Source organism: Mirounga leonina, unplaced genomic scaffold, assembly GCF_011800145.1.
Source record: "Mirounga leonina isolate KUSES-001 unplaced genomic scaffold, KU_Mleo_1.0 Mir_165, whole genome shotgun sequence".
NCBI lineage: Eukaryota > Metazoa > Chordata > Mammalia > Carnivora > Phocidae > Mirounga > Mirounga leonina.
In genome coordinates this window covers 2004953-2012555 of record NW_023270415.1, presented here as the reverse complement: position 1 = coordinate 2012555, position 7603 = coordinate 2004953, and the positions used below count along the sequence as shown (strand labels likewise).

At 38.5% G+C, this 7603-nt stretch overlaps 1 pseudogene; it reads left to right on the top strand.

Annotated features, from left to right (window-relative positions):
* Positions 1-3220: 3220 nt before the first annotated feature.
* Positions 3221-7603, top strand: part of LOC118015363 — a 7855-nt pseudogene continuing 3472 nt past the window's right edge.

Sequence of the window (7603 nt, the reverse complement as noted above, 5' to 3'; positions counted from 1 at the left end):
TCTTCTTCTTCTTCTTCTTCTTCTTCTTCTTCTTCTTCTTCTTCTTTTCTTCTTCTTCTTCTTCTTCTTCTTTTCCAATTTCAAATCTTAAACAAGAAGGGGCCTGCATTTTCATTTGTCCTACAGAAATTGCTGTTGGGCTATTTGAAATAAGGGTGGGCAATAAAAATATGCATGAAGCTATTTTTAAAAAATAACTAACCAATGTAGCCACAGTCCAATCCAGGCCATTCAGGTCTTGTTATATCAGCACAGAGTGTAGTATGAAGACTGTAGTCAGACTCTAGTCAGGATTCGAGGTGCAGTTTTACCACCTACGTTATCAGTGGGGAAAGCTGTGCTCAGTCTCATCTTGTGTACAGTGGGGACGATTCCTGAGTCCAGGTGGAGACAAAGATAGTGCACAAATCTATGACAAACACAGGCCACAGTGCTGCACACAGTGGACCTCAATATATTTTTTCCTTAAAGGTGAAACCCGTTTTAAATCTGTACATACCAACACTCAGATGAAAGATAAAAGTGTACTGATTACCTAATGAAATATTAATTTTACCTTTGTCTGTTGGAATGAGACATTCCCTCCACTATCAGTCTCTCTCTCACTGACCCCCTGTCACCATTTAACAGAAAATCACCTAAGATGGGTCTGATCAGAGAATCAACTATGTTATCATAATGGATTAAAGTATATAGATAGTATGTCCATAAGCTTCATTGTCTCACCCAGAATAATGCAAAAAAGCTGAAAAAGTCAGAATCATGTTCCTCAGACTTACAAACCACTAAAATATTCCAAAAGTTCTTCATCATCCAATGAATTTGGTAAGAGATTTGAAAATTTCACCCTCTGTATAATGCACTTATATAATACGCATGCATATAAGGAAGCATAAATTACTTCTGGAACTAGAAAAAAAATTTAAAAATCAAAGGACAATACACAACAGCCAAACTGTGGAAAGAGCCAAGATGTCCATCGACAGATGAATGGATAAAGAAGAAGTGGTATATATATACAATGGAATATTATGCAGCCATCAAAAGGAATGAGATCTTGACATTTGCAACGACGTGGATGGAACTGGAGGGTATTATGTTGAGTGAAATAAGTCAAACAGAGAAAGACATGTATCATATGATCTCACTGATATGAGGAATTCTTAATGCAGGAAACAAACTGAGGGTTGCTGGAGTGGGGGGTGGGGTGGGAGGGATGGGGTGACTGGGTGATAGACACTGGGAAGGGTATGTGCTCTGGTAAGCGCTGTGAATTGTGCAAGACTGTTGAATCTCAGATCTGTACCTCTGAAACAAATAATGCAATATATGTTAAGAAAAAAAAAAAAGAAGAAGGTAGCGGGAGGGGAAGAATGAAGCGGGGGAAATCGGAGGGGTAGACGAACGATGAGAGACGATGGACTCTGAAAAACAAACAGGGTTCTAGAGGGGAGGGTGGTGGGAGGATGGGTTAGCCTGGTGGTGGGTATTGAGAAGGGCACATTCTGCATGGAGCACTGGGTGTTATGCACAAACAATGAATCATGGAACACTTCATCTAAAACTAATGATGTAATGTATGGGGATTAACATAAGAATAAAAAAAAAAATCAAAGGACAGAATACTTTGTTTATCTTACATTCTGTGCCCAAAGTTTGACTCATACTGTTTCGTTCTCTATGTCCTTTATCTGGGTCTATACCAAAGATCAAGTAATTTTAAAAACCAAAATAATTTTCATCCAATCAGGGGGATTAAAATGACATGCAGAGGAAAAAAAATTTTTTTAAGGATTTTACTTATTTATTTATTTAGACCACATGAATGGAGGGGGGACAGGGGGGTGGATGGGCAGAGGGGGAGGGAGATACAAAATTTCAAGCAGGATCCCCACTGAGCTGGAGCCCACCATGGGCCATGGAGCAGGATCCCACAACCCTGAGATCCTGACCTGAGTGGAAACCAAGAGTTGGTCACTCAACCAACTGAGCCATCCAGGTGTCCCAAGAAGAAAAATATTTTGAAGCAGAGTTGAAAAAGATTAGAAATAGGATTTTAACTTTTTTTTTTTTTTGTAAATACATTTGCAGCTGACACCCATGAATTCTTCCTGTCAAAACTCTCCCCCGTGACTGGACACAACATAAAGGCAATAAGTTACTAGAACATATTGACCCTTTTGTGGAAAGTGAAACAAGTGCTTGGCACTGAAATATAACTCCAGGGGTCCTCCACAAGAATGATAACATCCTTACTTATTTAGGTGCCTGAAAAGCCAAGCCAAGAGGAGGCAAGGGTAGCTCTGAGACACTCGCCTTCCGGAGAATGGATTATATGCTACCTAAGGATCACTGTCCTCCCCAGTCAAGCATACCCTTCAAAAGTGTCACATTGAAGGTTATGTAAAGTCAAAAGGTCACATTTAAGACCTTTTAAAATGCAGTGATAGCCTTTTGCTCTTCAGAAGCATATTTTCACCCCTATGTGAATTACAGCACTTAAAATTCTAAATCACTTGGAATCTAAAATTTTTGATCTAGGAAATTGAAAAATATAAATCCTAAACCAAACTAAGGTATTTTCTTGAAAATACTATTTAACGTTTAAATAGAACATAGATAGCGTTTAGGTTTTCAGCCTGAGTGGAAGTTGGATTGGGCAGTTGGAGTCCCATTGGTGCTGAGCATGTAGTTTTTATTATGAAAGTTCTTTACCACCTGTGTGAATGACTCAAACACACAGATGTCATATCTCTCCAGAGTCAGTCTATAGTAATCAGATTAGTTTCTAAACCTAGACTCTTGAATACCTTTGAATTAACTCAATTTAAAATAACAAGAAATTTAAAAATACTTATAAACCAACAAAAAAAATTAAGCTGAGTATTGGTAGCATGCCCACATTACAGGCTGACATCCGAAGCCCCTTGGTGCCCACCTCAGCTCTTTCCTATCAGCCCATTTAATCCAGTGAGATACCAAAGCACCAATCCTTATATCACTTACAAAAGGAAAGAGGAAAATGTGACTTGTATTTAATAAGGTACCATGTTTTTTACTCTTTTTTCCATAACAAATAAAAACATGAAAATAAAAAAATAAATAAAACAATTACTGGGTTTTTAGGTTTAGGTTTAGCCCCTGCTCAGCATTGTCAACCATAGATCCCACTAAACACAGAGTGGGAACTAAACCGCAACTTAATTCAGCTAACTCATCTATGGAGGGCATCAGAAAAAAAGAAAAACTCAGTAAACCATATCGAAACTTCCACATTGTTCTTATTGGCCTTTTTATATCTAGTAATCACAAGATTATATTTGGTCAAGTAATAGGTAAACATTCAGAATACTATAAAGAAATTAAGAGATGATGTTTCTGGTGTTCTCTTTAATTTATTTCCTATTACAAATAATTTTTTCCTAAATATATGTAAGGAGAACCCAGGAAACTGACTTTTCTACCACAAAAACATTGTGGCCACTTCATTAGCCACATTAAATAATTTGTTTCCCAATGGGCTATTCATGCCCCAATACACAAAGAAAGGGTGGGAGAAGCTGCACTGGAGGATCAATGGGTCTTAGAAATTCAGAAAGTGCCTATTTGGGGATTGTGTAAAGACTTTCAAATAATTCTGACCAAACCTCAACCTCTCTGAGTAAGAATATATGGTATGGCTGTGGCTCTAGGCTTGAGTCCTTGATGAATGAGGAAAAATTAATGAGAGGATTTCTGGCCCATTGGCTCAACTCCAAGGGAAACATAATATTGTTGGATAAGCAATCATGTCTTTGCATTGCTTTCATGGAAATATCCCACCCTTCTTTTTCAACTAGGATAAAAGATGGCAGGAAAGTCACAAAACAGAGTTTTAGCTTTGTACCTAACATAGCAAAACCTAGCAAAATAAAGTAATTTAAGCAAAAATCCTTTCTTGGCATATGATACTAAAGGCAACTTCTGTACATGTTAAGATATTACTCAAACTCATAAGCTTTTGTTGATTCCTCAATAAAGAAATAATTTGTTTTGTGTTATATTTTTGCACACTCCAGAAATGCAGAACAATTTATAGTTTCCTAAACCAGCTAAATTCTTACGTATACTGTGCCTACTGCCTCTAGTGCCCATTCTACTTGTATCATATTCTTAGAATCTCATTCAACTGCTGCCTCCCCTAAAAGTCTCCCCAACTTTCCCAGACCTATATAGTTTCTTATCCATACCCCACTGCATGTCATACACAAGTTATGTTACAGACATTTGCCTATGTGCCTACCTCCTCACTAGACTGTGAATTTTAATTTTAAGGGTAGAGTCAGGGATCATACTTTTACCCCACAATGCCTTACATAATCCTGGGAACTAAGAGACAAACAGAACATTTTTATTGAATGAATGACCCAAAGTAGACATGACCTAGCCTATTGTGGGAATAACTTAACTTCTCATTGCAAACATTTAAAAGGTAGTATAGAACACCTTAAGGCTGAAACAATGCAAAGCACAGATGTGTATCTATGCATAATCAAATAGCCCTTCCCTATGCAGCAGTTAAGCAAAGTGTCACTACATTAATGCATTTTTCAAATCCTTATGCTCTGGCCACCATTTCCACATCTCCCCAGAGGAAAGTTAAAGGCATGATTAAAACAACAATAACAATGATTCTAACAAAAACCGTATTTCCAACTTTGTGAAACTTCTTTGTCTCTGTTTCTGTCTTTCTCTCTCTCACCATCTCTCTTTCTTTTCTCTGTCCCCTATATATTAAGGAAGAGGACATAGATGGGATTTTCCTATGGTGTGGTGTATGCTTTTGATATTTCTTATAGGTTGCCTTCCTGATTTCTTGTGGTCTTGGAAACTATCCTTCAGAGTGACTCACCCACCATTCAATGCTCTGGGTTGTTTAAGACTCTTTCATACTCTTAACAGTTCTACATATAAGGCGGTTGTCTATTATCTGTGTCTAACTGATCAGTCACTAGTCAAAGAAGAAAAATTGTGATTCACCTCAGATGATCTTTGCTTGTGCATAGATTTATGTCTCTGTCTACATTTATGGCGTGTGTGTGTGTGTGAGAGAGAGAGAGAGAGAGAGAGAAAGAGACAGACAGACAGACAGACACAGACACACACAGAAGCACCATGACTGCGTACAGTCCTTTAGGCTGGCAGCCTTGATGCAATGTTCAGTCTTTGAAAATCCCTATTTGGAACATTAGAAACATCTGGAGAAACCACATTTCCATGTTGAAATAAAGATAAGTTGTCATTTCTGCTACTCATTTTGAATTTATCCCACAGCCTGATGAGAGAATTTTGCCCAGAGCAAGTTATAGAGTATGTAACTAAAAAAGAAAAAAAAAAATTAGCAAAAGGAAAAAGAAAGAAAAAAAAAGAGGTCAGGAAACTGATTTTAGAGCATTCTACCAGGGGTTTCCTTAACTACTCCTCCAAATATGTTTGCTCCACCCCAGTAAGTGGGCTCCTGGGAGATACTGAGCTGCGGGCAGTAGGATCCAATACAGCCATGGGACACTACACAGGCCCATTTATCAGCCGCTATTGTTTTTCCACCTACTAAATTTAAATAATATATTTTTTTAAAAGATTCTATTCATTTGAGAGAGAGATACACAGAGACAGAGTGTGCACACAAGCTGGGGGGGTGGGGGGGTGGGGGGGGAGGGTCAGAGGGACAAGCAGACTCCCTGCTGAGCAGAGAGAGCAGGACATGGAACTCGATCCCAGGACCCTGAGATTGTGACCTGAACTCAATCGACTAAGCCACCAGGTGCCCCTAAACTTAAATAATAATTTAGACTTGTACTTAATAATGCATGTATTTGGTCTGGAAATCTAGGAAAATGCAGTATAAGTGTAAGGTCCCAGGTTGATGTTCAAGAATCATGTTTTCTATTTCATACTTGAGAGCTTGTCTTCTTGGGCCTGTGATCAAACAAATCACAATTTTTAATATGTCTCCCTTATCCAGAGAAAGTGATGCGGTTTTTGTAGAAGTCCATCTAACTGGAACAAGTCTTTAGAATGCAGCTTCCCTATGTTGCAGGTGGCCATTGTGGTGAATTCAGTGACTTACAGCCTCTGCCCAGAATATCCCGGTGCTCAGCTGAGTGTCCAGCTAATGAACTATATGGGGGAATTTATACATAAATCAACAGAACTGCCTTCATCTTTCTTTCCTTCTCTTGAGCTCCCACAGTGATCTCCCACTAAGAGGGAGTCCTTTCATTTGCTCATGGTTCTAACGCACTTGTGGGAAAAAATATCAGACATTTTTGGCTTTTGGATTTCATACTCAAGTATGAATATGTGGTTTCATTCCAAAAATACCATAAGAAAGTCTGAGGAGTAGCAAAGCCAGGGGGAAAAAATAGCTGACATTGATATTCAGTCTTGAACATCCACAAATATTTCTAGAATCCTCTTTTTTTTTTTTTTTTCGGTCAAGGAGACCTTTCTTCAAAGAAAACCTTAGTCATTGAAAAGCCAGATATATAAAAGAAATGAATAAGAAAGACTCTTCTTGAAACAGGCCTGAATCCTGCCTCTTTGCTTCTTTGCAAACTTCCTCCAAGGCACTCATGGGGCAAGTTTGAAAATCAGTGCCTGGCTCCGGTTTCCAAATTGTGCTCCAGAAAATATGAATCTTTTCAGATGTTTTCCAAAGACTTCTCTGGTCAGAATTCTGTCACAGGCTGTATACCATATCCTCCTCTTGCAGTCTCAAAGTTTACTTTAAGGGAGTTCTCACACAAAAGGATTTAATACCACATGGAATCTTTAGGTCATGGACACTGCCATATATTCTTGACTGCCAGCCCGTGGCATTTTCCCTGGTACCCTTAAAACACACTCACTGGGGAAGCCCTTTGGGGGAGAACATCCACCTGACTTATTGGACTACTTTCTGCAGGGAGACAGCTCTGAGTAAGGACTGGAATGGTGGAGAGGCGCAAGTAACTCAGTGGGGCCCAGAGGAGCAGAGTAGAGAATGTAAAGGACACAGGGGCCAGCATTTATGCCAGTTGGAGTAAACGTCATATCCTTTCTCTGTTTCTCTCCATACAGACCAAAAATCCAATGGGGAACCCTCTCCTTGACATTCTTCCATTTCCTCCCGAATTCCTCAGCAACCTCTTTGAAAACCCTAAGGCATGGCAGCAAAGCATATCAACCACATGATGGGTGTCTCTCCCTCACTGGAAAAAAAAAAAAATTCTCAAATGAATTTAAATATTTACCTATTAATCTATTTCTAGTTCTACAATGGCTGCAATTTCCTTACAAATATGTGCACTTAAGTGATTTCTGAGAAATGACACAGAAGAACAAGCAGTGAAAAAAAACAAAACAAAAAACTAGAGAGATTTGTCATATGGCTCACACAGATCATGCTAAATCTATGAATATAAATTTTACAAAATGATGCTCATTATCCTGCTTGTCAGAATAGATTAACACCTGGTTTTTTTCTTCCTCTAAGTTTTCATTTCCTTTTTCTTTTCTTTTTCTTTCTTTCTTTCTTCTTTCTTTCTTTCTTTCTTTCTTTCTTTCTTTCTTTCTTTCTTTC